At 46.3% G+C, this 18,678-nt stretch overlaps 1 pseudogene; it reads right to left on the bottom strand.

The window, feature by feature from the left end:
• The window catches only part of LOC119431846 (corticotropin-releasing factor receptor 1-like), a 46,142-nt pseudogene that overhangs the window by 24,277 nt on the left and 3,187 nt on the right, over positions 1 to 18,678 (bottom strand).

Raw genomic sequence — 18,678 nt, 5'->3', positions numbered from 1 at the left:
ACTATGCACCGAGTCGTCATCGTGTACGATTTCGCTTCAACGACACGGTTTTGTCGCTCAAGGATGTTGAAAGTCGACTGAACGTTGACACATATAAGGCTTTCGACTTAATAACTTACTAAACGTCATGCTTTGTCGCTGTGACAGCAGAAGTGCTCATACGAGTTTTACCTCTCCTTTACATCACTTGTCTTTTGAAGCGAAGCTTGTTATAAGGTACACATTTCGGTGGCGTCCGTGTACGCGAAAAAAGTGGGCCGATCCTGGTGATAGTGCAGAAAGGGTCCAAACACAATGGCACATACCCCTGTGGGCTTGGGGACCTGTAAAGCGCCCTTGAACTACCCTTGTCACACGTGGGACCCAAAGAGACAAAATCACCAGCTTTTCCCCTGTTGAGAAAATGGGGGTAAGCGAAGCCTGTCCGATTCTAGCGTGCCGATTCTAGCGTGAGGGATTCCGAAGCCCAGGCGAAACATCAGCGAAGAGCCGCGGACCCCGAGTTTAGGGCAAACGAAGCAGAACGCCTGCGACAGCGTCTTCTTGCCCTCCAGGTACCCTACAACGGTCGTGCACGCCTCGGCAACGCTAGCGTCAACTTCCCCGGTGCTACCGCCAGGTTTCAACGCGAGTTTCTCAACCGTAACTTCGGAGCCAGCTGCAGTGCGTGCGCCCGGTTGTGGTTCGAGCGCAGCTTGATACTTCGCTGTGCAATTCGCTCGGAGGAACACTGGAGAAACACACGACCAGCTTCGCTTACCATCATTCTCTCCGAAGAGGAAGGGCTTGAATGAATGAATGAATAAACCTTTATTTGAAACAGTGAGTTAGTTGGCAGTCGAGGTGGGAGGGTCCCTTATTCCAGGAACCCTCTGGCTTGGACTTGTGATTTTTTTTTTTTTTGCTTTCGGTGACCCTTTCTCGTCTGTGACATTTGAAGTAAGCCTGCGAACAATAAACGTTGTAGAGTTCTCGCGCTTGTTCGGTTCCTGCCCTGTTCGTTGTCTTTTGTGCAAAATACCAGCACAGTAGACATAATATTGTAACAACTAGCCCCAGTTGGAAGTTTTATTGAACAGAACCCATACGGCCAACATTTTGACAGAAATCAAACTGCTTTTCCATAGAGAGTCTATCGAAGTCAGCAGAATGTCAGCAGGAATTCTTCAGAGCGTCATCAAACATATTCTAAGGACAGGGTTTGCGAACGCACTTATGAAGATTCCGTAATTATGGCGGTGAACTTGGTCGGCGTCGTTCCTTGCAAGAACCAACGCCAAGGTCGCATGCCGGTTAATTTAGTACAGCTAGTTTGCGTTAATGTAATTTCTGCAACATTTTTCTACGATATGGGCCGTGGGCCACTCCGGTCTCGCTGGCAACGAAACCGCTCACAGTGCCACTTGAGAATTTGTCCACTGGGCTCGTACGCCATTTTTGGCGGAGAGCGGCAATCAGCCCTCGAGTCAGGTCCTAGCGGCCGCATCAGACAACTTGCACGAGTCGCAGGCGAGGGACCGCATGATCACTTACGGCGAGATCCTACAACACTATCGCAAGGCGCGATTGAAATACCCATGCCCTCACCACTCACTAAATAAAGAGCAGTCTACCGCAGATAACCCAAAATTTACTCCCCGCTCTGAACGCTCTGTAACACACATCCTGCTGACCTACATCACATTATCTGGGCATACCCAAAGGTCACGCGCACTCACAAACATGGCACCCGCCCTATAGACTCACAATTACCGCTGCTGACCAGTGGGAGGCTATGTTGCTGTGCAGCGACCCGGAGGATCAGCTCTGGGTCGTCCGGGTGACCGCGGACGCAGCTCGGCTACAAGGACTGGCCACCGTCTAAGGGAGGGGGGCGAGAGGGGCTGCCTCCCGCCCCTCTGGCCGCCTTTGACCCCATCAAGGACTCAATAAAAGTTGTTTGTCTCTCTTTGTCTCTCTACAATGAAACTGTCAGCGGGTTTAGTATGTATGAAGACACACTGGAGATCGCTAGTCCTTTGCCTCCTTGGTTTACGCAATTTTTTTTTATTGCGCAGTTTGCCACACGGCGTGATATTTTTAAATAAATGCAGGCAGTTGTTCTTCGTGAAGATAGTGCGTAAGTGACTTGTCGAACTTATCATCCATAATTAGCTGCTCGTAGTCTGTCTTATATGTGAGTAAAAGCTAAACATTTTTTGATGCCGCGGGAAAACGTGTTATTGCACCAAACAGATTTGTCAGGACACCGCTGTTACGGAAACATGTTCGGCATTCCAGCCTTACGAAGCATGTCATCGCAACGATGTTAGCATACTTACGGGCCATAATTATGCAAGGTGTCTTTTTTATTTTTAAGTGGTAACGCAGAAAGAGCAAGTGCCCATACCGGCATTGTGCAACGTATATGCTAGATGCCACTCAAGAAAGACAACTACCGTTTCAACTTGGAGAAAAAGGCGAGACAATTGTTTCGCGCTGCTGCAACGGAAACGTTTAGAGTGCGGCAATCACTAAAGACCGCTTGACGCGTGCTGGCGTAAAGCAGCTGACAGTTTTTTTTCTTTCTTTCTTTTAAATGCTGCCACGCAGAAATTTGCATTAAGTTCACCCGACCCCGCATCAGCGCCTCCTTGTACTTGAGAAAAGAACAACAAACAAGAAACAAAAACTAAAAAAAAAAACAATTTTGTTCCTGAACGGGAAGGGAGAACGACGATGATCTAGTGCTTCAAAATTTTTTTGCTGCCGATAAAGATTCGCCGAAGCTCAGAGGCAACTTGCGCATCACAGTTAGGCTGAGGTTCTTCGCGCAGTCGCTCCATGCGGTGTAAATATGGCAACCTAAACAAATTCTGCGGAAATCAAAGTTGATAAAGTTTATTAAAAGAGAACAGAAAACGAAGGCTATGAAACAGAACTATACGCGCAATTTCCTTCAGAGGAAGCCGGATGGTTACTTTGTATTTTCGTGCTGCATTAAAGAGACTTAACGAGGAATTTTAAGTTAATGTGGTTACATTTCCGGAATTCTGAAAAGCTCACTCTTATGGTATATTCGACTGGTTCCTACCATGCTCCAACTTTGTTTGCAGAGATTCCTAGGCCTCTCGACAATGGTGCCACAGAAAACTTGCCCCAGCCGAACGTGCTAGCTGCTCGAAGGACGGCGCTTGGAATGAACCAGGAGAACGCGTTCTGAGCGCTCAATTTAGACGAACCGAATGTAAACCACAACACCAGAGCGCTCTAGAGCGCTCCAAATAAACCAATAGAATGCATTATTAGTGTGAGCAGTGCGCTTTGTACAGGAGAAAACACGGACATGTGAAATGTCGATGAAGACGCCCCTTCGAAGTTCCGGCAGATTCTTGTGACGCCGTCGAGTTTGACAGTGTTTCTTTCGGTTTAGTCAACGGTTTATGGGCAAAAACAGAGTACTTTGCATTATAAATAAACCAAAGACTGAACTTAGAAAGTTTGTAGAAACGTTCCTGCATTAAAAAGGCCAAATCAGGAGAAAAAACAAAACCTTGAAATTTGTGACGTCACAGTGACATCCCGCCGCCGCGGATTTCATAAATGAAGCACGAAAAATTTGGCCTGTATTTCTGTTCTGGTAATACACATTTAATCATAAGGTTTACTTAATTAACTTATTTATTTATTACACATAATACTCCTATTAAGGAGTGCAGCAATTCTTGAGCCGGGAGAATGCAAACAGTCTTCCAGGAATACTTCGCCACTCTAAACTGATTTAGTATTTTTCTTCAGTATTAAGATGGAGGCCCGGCTAACCCCGCAACAACCATGGAACTCGCTGAGGCGCGCGCAAACCTCTCACGCTGGCTTATAAGGCGTAAGCAGAGCCCCCGCCCTATCCTTGAGCCGGCAAAATCTTTTCTCCTTCGGGACAAGCGCGCCGTAATCTCTGCGTGTGTGTGCCCCCTTACCCGTAATCCTTCTTAGGCAGAGGCTGTTTCTCTTCCGAGAGTACGGACAGGGGTGGCTCTTACGCTGTCACCTGAGCCTGGGGTCCAACACCTGAGACCCCGTTAAGCTGCCGGAGTCACACTAAACAATGTTTAACCTCGTCGAGAGTTTACGCTTGTTTATGTCCACTTGTTTGACCCCTGTCCGCGAATGCTCTTAAATAACCAAGTCTGTATTACCAACAAGACCTAACCTGAATGTTCGTCCGTCGAAAGTGTTTTTCGCAAGCATTGGTTTCGTACTTGCGAAAGTGGGGAACTGCACCGCTATTGTAAGCGTATTTTCTCCTTTGTGTGAAATTATTGCCAGGAGAACGTAGAGCGGTGACAACGGCAACAAATTATTGCTGCTTGTGAGCGTCCGCGATTAGTTCTGGAGCGCGTCGGTTACAGCTTCGCAGAGAACTGGAAATATGCCTAGCGAGGATATCGACGGTGAGCGATCACTGGTGGCGAGGCTGCCAGCGACGCCAGCCTCTGTTGTTAATTGGCCGCCTCGCTGTGCGGTTGTTGCAAAACTGGGTCCCGGACCCACCCTTTGTACGGCGGGGAGATCTTGCCGTTCGCGAGCAAAACCGCCGTCGGCAGCGGCGGCCCGGGAACGGCAAACGGCGTGCGATTAGTTACCGTGCAGCTAACGTGGGCGCGCCTTAAGTACGGCGCCGTAGACACCAAAATTGGCTCCAAAGAAATTAATGTGGCTCTGATTACGAAGGAACTGTCTCGATTAGCGTCTGGAATATGCAGAAAAGGGATAAGTGATCGCTTACTTGAATTCTGACGGCGTTTCACTCGTGAACTGTATTTCGCTGTAACCCCGAACGGCCGTTCTCAGGTATCGTTTTCTGAACATCGAAAACTATTCGCTGTGTGCAGTCCGCACCTTCTAGAGCATTTAAAAAAATTTTCAACAGCGGAGCTGTTTATTTCCGGGCGTAATGTGTCGGCTGAATCGAAAAATGTGGGCCGATCCTGGTGGTAGTGCATAAAATGTCCCAGCGCAATGGCACATACCCCTGTGAACCGAAGCTGAACCTGGCTAAGTCTAGCTAAGCATGGTTGGAACTACTTAAGCTTAGTCAGTCATCGATAACCAATCGATAGCCAATCAATAGCTAATCCGGAAAAATTCCGGAAAATGCCTGGGATGACTTGGTAGCGCTTAGCCTAGCCCAAATACGTGGCCGATACCTTGCAATAGCCAAACGATAGCCAATCAATAGCTAATTGATAATCGATTAATAATCAATAAATTCCGGAAAATGCTGGGGTTGACTTGGTCTAGCTCAAAAGCCAGGACTAGCTAGGTACCCATCAGCTCCGCTTGAGACAGCGGAGCTGGTGGGTACCTAGCTATGATAGGTACCAAGCTACGGAGCTGACAGCTCCGCTGTCAGCTCCGTAGCGCAATGGCACATCACAGCGGAGCAATGGTACATGACAGCTGAGCTGACAGCTCCGCTGTCAGCTCCGCTGCTTGGTACCCATCATAGCGGAGCTGCTTGGTACTCATCTACGGAGCTGTCAGCTCCGCTGTCAGCTCTGCATGGCACCTCCAGCGGAAGTTAGGCAATTTTTTTTTCTGCATGAACGAATTGTTCCCGTGAGTTGATCATGTAGAAACCGTGGCGCAAGCGACAGCATGCTTACAGGTGCGGACGGCTCCGGAATAGTTTCCTGCGCAAGACACTTTTATGGCAATTTAACACGTAACTGCGTGCTTCATAATCGTAGCCTCTGCCGCATTTTCAATATTCACGCGCATACACAATGCATTCAGCGAGAGTTAAAAGAAAGAAAAAAAGATTCAACCAAGTCGACGTTGAGCCTCCCCCATTTTAGCTATATCGCGCGAGAACACTATAATATGGTCGTACGTCGTTCTGAAGGGCACATCGCATTATACGACTCTTGCACAGGACAGTGCTTAGTGCACTTGAGAGTACTTCTGTCGGTCTCACTCATTATCGCCATTTAAAGGCGCTAAGATGGCGCGTGATGGATGCTCGCGCAATATAGCTAAAAATGCGGGATGCTGTACACGGTGTTGCAAAGATTCGATGAACAAAGGTTGCTTATATCTCTCTATTGTGTCTCTGTCTTTTTTTCATGAGCATTATTCACTCATCTCGTATCTTATTCGTATCGTAGTTCACTAAAAATTACGTCGACCTCGTATTCTTTGAGCGTCGACACTTGGATGACCCTTTGTTTTTGTCTTTCTATTTTTTTTTTGACCATAGGCTATGTGAGACAATCCCGGAGATTGTGACGATATGATGCAAAGGGGTCAATTTTCGACTTTATTGGAGCTAACTGCACCATTACCATTAACTACTGTGCGGTTAATTATCACTTCATAGGGGCACCGGCGAAGCCGCCTGCCAGACACTATTATCTCTGCGAGCCCTGCTCAGTCCAAGCGAACTCATTCTATTTCCCAAGCCTGTCCTGTACGGCGGCTTTGCCTCAAGAAGCCAATATCTACGGCGGTGCACCCTTTACAGGGGTATAATGCCGTGTTAATTTTTGACTATAATGGCGCTAATTACACCCGTACTATTAAATTTGCCTACTCGGCGACTAATTCTTGCTTTTTACAGGCACCGCCGAAGCCGCCTTCCACACACCATTGCCTTTCATGATCGCTGCCCAAGCGAACTCGCTCCATTTCGCGAACCTGTGCTGTACGGCGGCTTTTCCTCAATACGTTTATATTTACGGCAATGCACCCTTTACAGGGGTATAAGGCACTGTTAAATTTTGACTATAATGGCACTAATCACGACTGTGCCGTTAAATTTACCCAATTTCCAACTAATTGTAGCTTCTTCTCACATGGCGCCCTAAATTTTTTAGTCATATTCAAGTTCGTACTACGCTCCAACATACCAAAATTGCCCGTTTTCTTAAGAAGACAAAAGAGAAGGAAAGACAGGCAGGTTAGCCAATTAAGTGCCAGGCTGGCTACTCTGTGCTGAGGAAAGAGTAGGGAATAAAATGTGATAGAATGAATAAAAAATCATCAGAGAAAGAATCCACAAAATAACATGATGCCACGCGCTACAATTTTCAAAGTCGGTCGTACAATTCAGAAGTCCTTAAGAATCTGAGCAGCGCATTTGAGGCCTCTAGTGCTGAAACCCGTCGGGACCATTGTCCTAGGACTTTTCCCTCCATCAAGGGGCGATCATTCAGTTTTTTGAGTGCAATCACGAGCACTGTTCGTGCTCGTGAAGACAAGATATTCTTAGCCGTCTTCACACGGGTTCGGCGTATCTATGACCTGGCCATCAATCTTGTAATGTCTTATCAAAAGTGGTTACAAGATAAGTAGTCCTCAAAACATGCCCAACTCGATAAAGTTATAGCTCCGTAAAACGCAAAAACAACGTGCTCCCTGCTGCCCCATGTTTGTTTGTGCGACTAAAAGTTACGGTGCTACCTTACTGCGGGCGCTGAACGTCAATTTTACGCGCAACGCCTGGGCTGCGTTGGGTTCCCATAGCCAGAGTGTTGCTTTGGTACGTTAAACCACACGGATCGATCGATCGATCAATCCGATCGATCGATCGCTCGCTCGCTCGCTCGCTCGCTCGCTCGCTCGCTCACTCACTCACTCACTCACTCACTCACTCACTCACTCACTCACTCACTCACTCACTCACTCACTCACTCACTCACTCACTCACTCACTCACTCACTCACTCACTCACTCACTCACTCACTCACTCACTCTTTATTGATCGATCGATAAATAAATAAATAAAAAATTAATTGATGGATCGACCGATCATAGCTTGACCCGATTTCAACTGTAATGTATTGATTTATCTATTTTAGGATTATCATTTACTCCAATATTTTTGCTGCATAACGTGGAGAAATGGTGTAGCCGAGGTACCATTTGCCACAGTCTCTCCGAGCAACTCCCGTAGAACACAATGGAGCGTGGCATGGCTGCGAATGTAAAGGGCGAGAAAAATAAAACAATAGCCAACTAACCGTTTGCACGAAGGGCGTCGGCGCATCTGGATGAAGCGCCAGTGGCGTAGACAACACCACCAGCATCACCGCGTGCACCGCCAGGGCAAGCATCAGATTTCGATGCACTCGCGTCCTCGGGCACTCCAGAGACCTGCGGTCGTTGCCGATGTGTCAATCATTACCGCTTCTAAATGAGCACGTGCGCGTAACAGGTCAGTATTAAGTATTCACCTCTGAATGCTTGGCTCTTCATTTGAATATTAGCAATGTTTTTGTTTACATGATAAAAAATGCAGTTATTCTCCCAAATTAAGCTTTGATAAATGAGCTGCATATTCTGCTTTACCACCAAAGGAAAGTGCTATTTACATCAGCACCCAAATAATGGCGGAATATAGAATGCCTTGCCTTTGTTTTTTCAATGCAAGAAAGAACTTCTCATCTGCTGGATCCGAGCTATTAAGGAATAAAATCTCTTCAGGCAGCGTGGAATCATTTCTAACTTCATTTCCTTGGCGGAAATGTTCGTACTAACGATTTAATATGCTTAAATCGTGGGATGGATAACCGGTGGACTATTATAGTCCCAGAATGGGTACCAAGAGAAGGGAAGCACAGTCGAGGACGGAAGAAAACTAGGTGCGGGGAAGAAGTTAGGAAATTTGCGGGCGCAAGTTGAAATCAGCTAGCGCAAGACAGGGGTAAATGGCGATCGCAGGGAGAGGCTTTCGTCCTGCCGTGGACATAAAATATAGGCTGATGATGATGCTTAAATCTTTAAGCTATTTCCTGTTTTTTTTTAAATTCTGATGAGACCAATAAGAATACCTGGTTCATGTTGCATAACTTCGTCTTGTAGGTGGCTGCCAATGGTAGAGTGGACATCGCTTGCAGGACCAATCTTAATGTTCTCTTTGACAAACAACAACCAGATAGTTTCAGGGCATAGCTTCTGAGTTTTTCAGTTTACGGAAGATGCTTAAAATGCTTAAAAATGTGCAAGTGAATAAACCTGACAAGGGTGACGTCATGTCAAGTTAAGCAAAAGCAATGAGACCTGCACTAGTTTTGAGATATCCGGCTGCGGAATGTGCTACAACATAAATTGGCGTTCCGATTAAGTTTATTCCACAGTGCACAAAAGATGTCTCTACAGAAAATAGTCACTGCACGGGATTGAGAGTCTTTGTTCCAATGTTGTCACTCGAGGTATTGTCGCGGTTATCTAATTGCTGTCATGTCTGGAAGTACTGGTTATCGGTCAATGTGCTGAGTAATATCTTGCGTTCCACAGAGCCGATAGCTAGAGAGTGTAAGGCACACGCAGTGTAATGATGGTAATTTTAATGGCTGCTGGCACAGTCTCGAACGATACACGAAAATCAGTCTGAGACTGTGTCTCTCTATTCCCATTCACTTCCTCTCTCTCTCACACACATGCACATAAGCGCACAAACACACTTTCCCATCTTACCTGAAGTAGCAGAAGATGAACATGCTAGCCGAGAGAAAAATCAGCGACAGCAGGGAGAACAAGAGTAGGATGTACACAACCGCCAGGGAAACCGCTGAACTGTTCTGCTGGCCGGACTGCAAGAGGTAGAGAAGTCGGCAAAAGAAAGAAGCTTCATAAAAAAACAAAAAAAAAAAAAAACAGCATAGGTGCGCTATTGTCACCCCCACAGAAACAAGTTTAAATGGGGACACGGTCTTTCCACTTGACGCTGGGTCCCGCTCTCGATCCCAATACCTGATACGTCTCTAACTGGACAGTTTTCTTGTTCATACTGAGAGAGTTCCCAGACCGCCATGTTCAGAAATAGCTTTACTTTAGACCATCGCTCTTCATTAGTGATAGCCAGAGAGCAGTTGTGCAATAATTGTGTAGTTGTCATTCAATTACAACTCTAGATTGCACTAATCTGTTCAAGGTATGCTTTATTCCCTCCTAAATAAGCAGTGGGATACTGAGCGCGCCGAACAAAATTACTCCATTTCCCGCTAAAGGGAACCATGTGTAGATGCGAAGCAGCGGGGAGATGGTTAGCTTGAGCGGGAGATGGTTTCGCGGCAGCGGCCCGCGCGCTCATCGCGGCGCTGCACAGGAGAGAGAATGAAGCTCGCGCGCTCCGTCATTTTCATACCGCGAAACTACCGTGGCGCCCCCAGCGGAGTATGCAGCTGTCGCACCACCTGTCGTGCGCGCCGCTCCAGATTCCCAGAGGAGAGAAAGAGGGGAGCGTAGGAGAGGAGAGAGAGGGGGAGGGGACGCGCATGCGCTGTGGGGGTGTGGAACGCGGGCGCCGCTCCGTAAAGGATTCCTAGAGGAGAGGAAGGGGGGAGCGTAGGAGAGGAGAGAGAGGGGGAGGGGACGCGCATGCGCTGTGGGGGTGTGGCACGCGGGCGCCGCTCCGTAAAGGATTCCTAGAGGAGAGGAAGGGGGGAGCGTAGGAGAGGAGAGAGAGGGGGAGGGGACGCGCATGCGCTGTGGGGGTGTGGCACGCGGGCGCCGCTCGGTAAAGGATTCCTAGAGGAGAGGATGGGGGGAGCGTAGGAGAGGAGAGAGAGGGGGAGGGGACGCGCATGCACTGTGGGGGTGTGGGACGCCGCGGGACGGAGGAGGGACGTACTAAGCCCCCGCCATAAGCTGCTTCGCACCTAAAAACGAATTTTCAAGTTCTAAGGTGTACTATAGACGATTTGCAGCAGCCGGTTTGTGCAACTGAAATCAGATGGCGCCACCGGAGCGCCGCGCGTGTTGGACATCTCTGGCCTTGGGCGCGCAAACGAAACTACAATTGCTCAGTCGCGAAAGCGTAGCCAGCGGCGTTTAACAAGCGCAGTTTGTCAAACGTCGAACAATATTCTGCTCTATGTGGAGATTAAGAGGGAAAACGTAAGCTGTGGTTGGATGCAAAAACTGTGATGGCGACATTAAGCTGTGGAACACGTCGGTGTGTGAAATACACGCGCCACAGCTGCATCAAGACTGCCCATGCCCGAGGCCGTTTTCCATGCGCCGATTTCCTCAAGGAGAGAAAAACAAGCTCACCCGACAATGCTGGATAGCGAACCTACAGAGAAAGAACTTCAATTAAGGCACATCGGCAAGAGTAAGTGGCAGATCACAGTACCGAATAAGCGAACGCGCTCGGCTTGCGGAATAGTGTATAAACTTTTCACGTCTTTCGCTTGCTGTACATTAAGGTCACCGTGCGGTGTTTTCGTGGCAGAACACAATCATTAGCGATATCGTATTGGAACAGTCACCTGCTATCTGTCATGTTTATCGTTAAGCGAAATTACACGCCACGTGCGTATATGCGCCGGGATCGGTGCCAATTAAGGCGTACTAGTTGTCGCGGTGACAACTCCTGCAGAAAAGATTGGAGAAGTGCTATCTGAATCGCGTTTTTAAATCGTTAAGCTTGACGAATTCCTGCCTGCGCGTCTGATTTTACGTATGTTGGTTTCGCTGCTGTATCGGATGCACGGTGTGATCAGAATGTAGACCTGGCGTTGTTTGTGGCCAGCAACAGGTGCGCGAAAGCTAGCTGTGTTGACGCTGTAGCACAAAATTATTGTTTCAAACAACGCTAGAAGCGTTGGTTGCGTGTTTATCGTAAAGTGATATACAATAATGTCACAATTTCGTGATGTCAAGAGAAACCATGGAAATAAAAGTAAATAATTTCAAACTCACCAGTTTGACATTATTTGATTAGCTGCGTATTAAAGTAGTGGTAACTACAAATCAGCTGTTTCCTTCTGCCCTGTGTCTTTCAGGGTTCCCCAAAAGCGCATGGTGAATATATATATTATTTACTTTAATTTTCATAGCCTCTTTTGACATCGCGAAATTGCGGCATTATTTGACACTATGAAATTATGACATTATTTGTGATTATGGAAAAGACATTGGCGGCACAGTGCTATTGCCTTTTTTTTTTGTCAAATTTGTGGCAGTTTGCAATAAGAACTGCATGCGTTACCCATGTGCGTGCTTTTTATTTATGTGGACTCCTTTATTCTTACGTTCAAATAAAAGCAAACCATTGTAAATATTACATGAATCACCCTGATGTTCTATTCACTTTGTTGATGGGCGTCCAACCAAGGACTATCCCTACCCAACACTGCAGCTTGGAACACAGCTTTATGCTGCACATGCCATCCTTGGATTGACACAAAGCTTTCCCAACATTGCCACTGTCAAAAAGGTTGATGCCCTCTGTAAACCCCCTGTAGTCCTGTGCAGGCTTCCCATCTTGGTCGATTGCCTTGACCATGTAGTCGTAGACAACTGAAATAGGGGAGAAACATTTGTATGTACTGCGGGAATGAAAAAAAATAATGGCAACGAAAGAAAGCTGATTTTTTTATTTACTCCTCAAGACATCTGCAGATGTTTGAAATAACTAAAATAACACGACAGATACAGTCTGATATTAAACTGATCGTTTGGATTTATAAATTATAGTTCTGGAGTTTCAATAATTAATACATATTTGATTACTAAGCTGGTGTTGCTCTCCTATGAAGAGTTTGAAAAGTTGAAACGGGAGCTCTCATTTATAAAACGCTTGAGCTAGCCAAAGTTATGCCCCTGTCACATGGTCACTTTCTATCGCGATCGAGCCTCGATCCGGCTCGGACTTTCAATCGCAATCGAAAATGATCGCTACTACACAGTCCAAGGATCAGAATCGTGTTATTTGGGCTCTAACGCTTTAAGTGTAACTAAGTCCGAAGCAAATAATAAACGTGCCTAATAGGTAGTAAAGGTACGTACAAATCAATTTTCAGAAAAATTACTTTTTCATTCAGTATTTTAGGTAAACGACGTGCCACGTCCGCCGATTCTGATCGTCTGCAAATCTCAGAACTACGTGCATGGCGTCGACGCAGCACACAGATTTTCAAAAGTATACGTGCATAAAAAATAAAACGGCCTTTTAGAGGGTTATTTCTTCGGATCTCTTTCTTTCTCGTTGTACCTCGTTTTCTGTCACACTGAGCTAGAAGCTGCTTACGTCGGTCTCCGATCGAAATCGGACACTTCGATTACGATTTGCGGATCACGACCGACTGGATTCGGATCGAGGCTCAATTGCGATCGAACGTGCCCGTGTGACAGGGGTTTTACTATGAAACAACACCCGTTCGGGGGCATTCAATTAGTACATCCAACAAACAGAATCTGCCGCTCTGAAGTCAACTACGCAAAACTATTGCGTGCCCGCCGCACTGGTGAATTCTGCAGAGATCAGTGCACCAGTATCGAGGCAAACGTTTACCTAAACGTATGTGTGAAGCTAAATACCAGCGAGCGAGACGTCAACACACCAGCGGACACGGATTTTTCACTCGGCGCTCAAGCATACACATTCGAGGCCGTCAAGCAAAGCGCGAGAGACTAGGCAACCACTTCAAACAGCTCAGATCGTAGCTCAAGTACACCGCACTAGCCACAAAAAGAAAAAGAACTAGCGAACTGACGTGAACGCCGCACAAGAAGCCTCCATGAGCTCGAATCGCTCGGCGCGAATGAGCGACGCGCATGCACGATGATCGAGCGCCAGAGCGCTCCGGCGCGAGCACATACAACGTTAAAATGACAAACAATGGTTCACTTACATGATCGTTGAACCATGGGCCAGAGCTTTGTGTCGTCGATCCAGCCGCTGTCCATCGGTGGACCCGAAACAACGCCGCTTGCCGCACCGTCGCCCACGACTACAGCAGTACGGCGCCTTCGCTGGCCTTCAACCCAAGGCCAGTCATGCCGGCGCACTCACGTGATCAAACATGGCCGCTCCCGTGCGCCGCTGCTGAAAACCGTCTATAGGAGGTGCCAAAGCGCCTTAAGATTTCCATGTCCAGTTTTTCACCTCTTCCTACAACGGCTCCTGATGCAGGGTGTGTCTTAGTTCTGCTAAATAGCATCATCCAACCCACCTTCTCGCCCCGCTTGCTTTCTACTGAGTGGTATGTGTGATGTATTTAGGCATAACCAGTTTAACAAGATTCACCACCGTTGCCGGTTGTGCTCACCTGCTGGTTGATCAAACCGAGGCACTCGGTGTAGTTGGTCCAGTTTCCCCAGAGCCAGTTGCCGTCAGTGCCACACACCCGGTAAGCGTAGAGGCCTGGGAAATCATGAAGTTGAGGTTCGGCCGTCATCACGAATTCGGTGGCGAAGTCAAAGGTTTCACGGAAGCGCACTTAGAGAACATGCTACCACAAAAAAAAAAAAAAAAAAAAATATTAGCCGTTTTGCGCACGTTTTCTGCGCCATTTCCTGTACAATATCCGCGACAGCCAGTATAACGGGCACTCAATACATTTTTAGAACAAGTGCGGAGAAGAATTTCTCAAGGTTTACGTGGTACAAATAAATGAAAATTTTAATGGAAATGATGCAATAACACGAAAGTTGCTGCATCGATTCGGCCGTGTGTTTTATGTTCGTATTGGTGTTCGCCAGCCGGTCTCGGAGACAAGTGTTCCCATTTCAGCGTCAAGTAGCAAGACAGCTAGGATTACAATAGATAGAAGAAGTCAATAGAATTTTATGGAACACGTGAACGACCCCCCAAGTCAAAGATTGATGTTCTGGTACTTGCTGAATGACGCTGAGGACTCATTCCTAGGATCATTACTAGTAGAGATGGACGGGTGCGGACACCACAAACAGCAAATCCCAACTTCATCGATACTACTGCACTGGCACCAGTGAGCTTAAGCTTGCATAACTTGATATGCTTTCGCTCATTAGGGAATGTTATATGCGGTACTCAACCAATAGGCCAATGCGAGCTTAAGAGACGTGCTCGATCAATCAAGGTGTCATAAACCACAATGTTTCCGCCGTCAAGTAAGAAATATTTGAGCACATCCGGACTCATTACTTGATCTCATGAAATGGGGCTCCATGAACCGGGCTAGGAAACCTGCTAATGGCATGATCTATTCGAGGGGTACAGCGCAAAGTTCACTTAGTAGATTTTCCCTTTTGTAGCAGTTATAAAAACAACGCAGCTGCGGACGGATAACGGAAAGAAGGAACGTACGAACACAGACACTTCCAACGAGCACAAAGAGCAGATTTGCAAGCACATTCACAAGCTTGCAAGACTCGTTAGTGGGTGCCATTCGTGGTTTGTAACACTGCTGCAGGTGGACCATTGTTGTCCATTGTATGTCCCATTGCTGGCAATTGCTCCGCTTGAGCTCCTCTTTCTAAATCATGCCGCCTCTCAATGCGCATGTCGACGAATTCTGAACATTGCCCTTTCGTCCATCTATCGAACTTCATTGCATTGCACAAACGTAACTCAATAGCAAGCATTAAAAAAATTGAAATCAGAAGATTGGACGAACTTCAACGAACTTACTTGTGGGGCAGTGTACGGCACACGAAATGCAGTTATGGGGGTTTTATGGCTGCACGCACAGTCTAGGACGATAAACGGAATCAGTCAGAGACTGGGTCTCTGAAGTCTCCGAGCAGTGTGAAGTTAGCAACGTCGACAGGAGTGTTGCCATTTTAGCGATTTCGTCGCTAGGTTTAGTGAATTTCTTATCAGTTTAGTGATAATTTTTTATATTTAGCGACTGGTGACTTTTCTGAGCGACGTGACAGAACAGGTGGTGACATTTTAGCGACTTCAGTTAGTAAAGTGCTTCAAAACTGCAGCTTGATTTTTCCCGTAAAGGCTAATTAGAAATTGGTCTCGACGCTGCGGGTTGTCCTGCTTCACTGCTCTACTGGTGGATGTTTTCAAGCGTAGCAATAAATAATTTACCAATACATACTGCAATAAATATTATGAAGTAATTTAAGACTGAGCTCTGCATAATAAGATATCAGTCAAGCATAACATATCAAAGCGACTTGGCTCGTTCACGTGAATCGGAACACAACACTTCCGTTTCTGAAGGCTTTCGGAAAAATAAATAATACAAGGAGTTTTCAGGTGGATCAAGAGGCGCTAGTGTAGTAGTTGATATGCGTAAAGTTCACGTGATGTCGTCACCGTGTTAACAATGAGCGACCAAGCGCGCGTCGCCTAATTTATTTTCACGAGCGCGAAAACAAGTAAACTTCCAAAGATAATGGGGACCAAGTGCCTTTTCGAACTTGCAAAATGAAGTTACAAGTCTTCTTTAGAATATCGCTGGATTTGTAATCTTCCAATCAGAAGGTCAAAGAAAATGTCAGCTGCCATTATCCGCTCTTTTATAAAGATAGTAAATTAAAAGCCGTTTGCGTTAAATTCACTCTGTATTCCACCTCGGCCCGGACACTAGACAAACGTGAAATATTTCGGCAGATGCGTTAGGCCATAGTAACTTATATTATATAAAGCGGCTCAAAACACGTACGTAGACTTAAAGTTCACTTGAGAGTTCTGGCGAAAATTTTAGTGATTTTGCTGCAAGATTTAGAGGTAATTTAGCCACTTATCTTACTCGCTTCAGAGACGCACTCCGAAGAGAATTTGACAACGCTGGTTGAGTGCACTACTTTTGATTAAGGTACGCATTTACGAGACAGTCGTACCTTTCGTGTTGCGTTGTAGAAGCAGGAAAGGTACGACTAAGTGTCGTATAAATGCCTGTAGTATTAAAAAGTAGGACCCTCTAGACGTTCCTAAATGAAAGTTGTTGGAATCCGGTAGATCGTCTTGCATATAACATCTTGAAAATGCTGCTGATTGAGTTACGCCGGTGCATAGCGGCGTAATTTGACATATGGCCGAAGGAGCAACGTCCAGAATTCCTGGGTATATACGATGGCACTGCCCTTGCTTTGTCATTACAACCTCCTCTAAAAGAGCGAGAATGTGCTGCACGTGGTACGCAGTTCACTTGGGTCCTACAGGACACAATCGCTTAAAAACAGTGAGCGACAGTGCGCTGTCGACGTGCCTCGCAAAATTTGCATCGTCATTTATACTAATAATATTTTTCGTCCAAGAACGTATTAGCTTCCGCTGCGAAAGAGACTGCCGACTACAGCTCATCAGGAAAGTACTAGAAGAGAAGCTTGGGCGAGTCGGTGGGAATTAATGTTTTAGGAAAATAACAGCGCCAGTGTCGTGTCCTTCTTTGGTGTCTATCTTGCTCTGTTACTTTCCTAAACATCATCAGGAGAGAAAAAGACGCGAGTTGACCGGCTTAGGCCTAAGTTCCCGCAGTTACCGCTTCGGGGAGTATAGAAAAATCAAACAAAAAGAAAAGCTACTGTAGCCACTTTCGCAGCTAAGCAGCCTAGCTTCTCGAAACAGCCGTCGTCCCCTCGTTCATTAAGAGCGTGTCGGCACCATTGCCCATTCATCCGCCTTTTTCTCTCGCAGCTGACGCTCTTGCACGTCTTCTTCCGTCGCGACCGTTTTGTGACTTGTTTCGAGCTACCGTTCAATAATCGCCGTCGGTCCCGTCTACGCGAGAATTGCTTTCGTTCTGTCTTCCGTCTTCTCTTCTTCCGTCCGCTCACTTACGATCTTTGCGCGACAGGCGAAGCGGCCGAGCTGCATGATCACGACCAGACAATCCACAATAGACGTGTCTCCGCCCACCGAACACGTATATACTTATCCGAGGTCGTGTGTAGTACAACCAATTCCGCATGGGGGACGACGCCGTAAGAACTTGAACAGCAGCCGTCGGGACAACCGCTCTTAATGGGCAACGCGAAACGACGCAGACGGGGGCTGCCTTGAAGTGAGAAGAATGGACAAGAGCGAAGAAATTGAGAAAAGACCGGATTTAATCGCATGCCAGAAGGCAATTCGACTGGCTCCCTAATGAAGTGCATTTTAGTTGACACCTAAGTCTTGTAAAAGAAGGAGCGGACTGAGCACTCTCACCCTGTAGTAAGGGTTTGCTGTGACCTAGTTGGTTAATGAATAGTTATCGCAACGTTTCGCTAACACCGAGTGCTTTCGAGACGAACCAACGACTTCATCTCAAAAAAGAAAAAAAAAGAACGTTTAAGAAGGATCTAGTTGGTAATCGTTAATGAAAATGACTGCAGCGCGGAAGCGGAGAGTGATAATAGCGGGGACAGACACGAGCCCTGACTTTAAACTAGAGGTTTAATTTCAGTTTCGTAGACACATTTACGCAAATTCGGGAACACGGGACGCGTGGCGTGTGTATATGTATCGGGGAAAATTAAAAATAAACGTTTAATTTGAAATCAGTTCTCGACTACGTCTGTCGCCACTAATTATCCTTTGTCTGTTTCTGCGCTGTATGGTCGCGTTAAATATGCGTCGTCAAAAACCATATGCTGTGTCCCAGTGTTGCTAGTTGCCCGGACCGTGTGAGGCTTTGTACACTCAAAGAGAGGGGTGAAAGCCATAGAGAGGGGTGTGCTTCGGAAGTTTGGACAACAACGGATAAATTATAGTATATATATCTATATAAGATACATGTCCTCTATGTTGTCCTTGGTGTCATTGTTTGTTGGCTTCTTATGATTTTATATATATATATATATATATATATATATATATATATATATATATCAAATGATAAGACGCCAACAAACAATGACACCAAGGAAAACATAGTGAAAATCACTTGTACTTACTAATTCAAAAAACAAAAATGATAAATTAACATAAATTAAAGTGGATAAAGAAACTGTCCGCATGTGGGGAATGAACCCACGTCTTCGCATTAT

The sequence above is a fragment of the Dermacentor silvarum genome, chromosome 10, assembly GCF_013339745.2.
Source record: "Dermacentor silvarum isolate Dsil-2018 chromosome 10, BIME_Dsil_1.4, whole genome shotgun sequence".
NCBI classification, from domain to species: Eukaryota; Metazoa; Arthropoda; class Arachnida; order Ixodida; family Ixodidae; genus Dermacentor; species Dermacentor silvarum.
The sequence above is the reverse complement of the archived record's forward strand: the minus strand, read 5'-3'. Positions and strand labels throughout refer to the sequence as shown.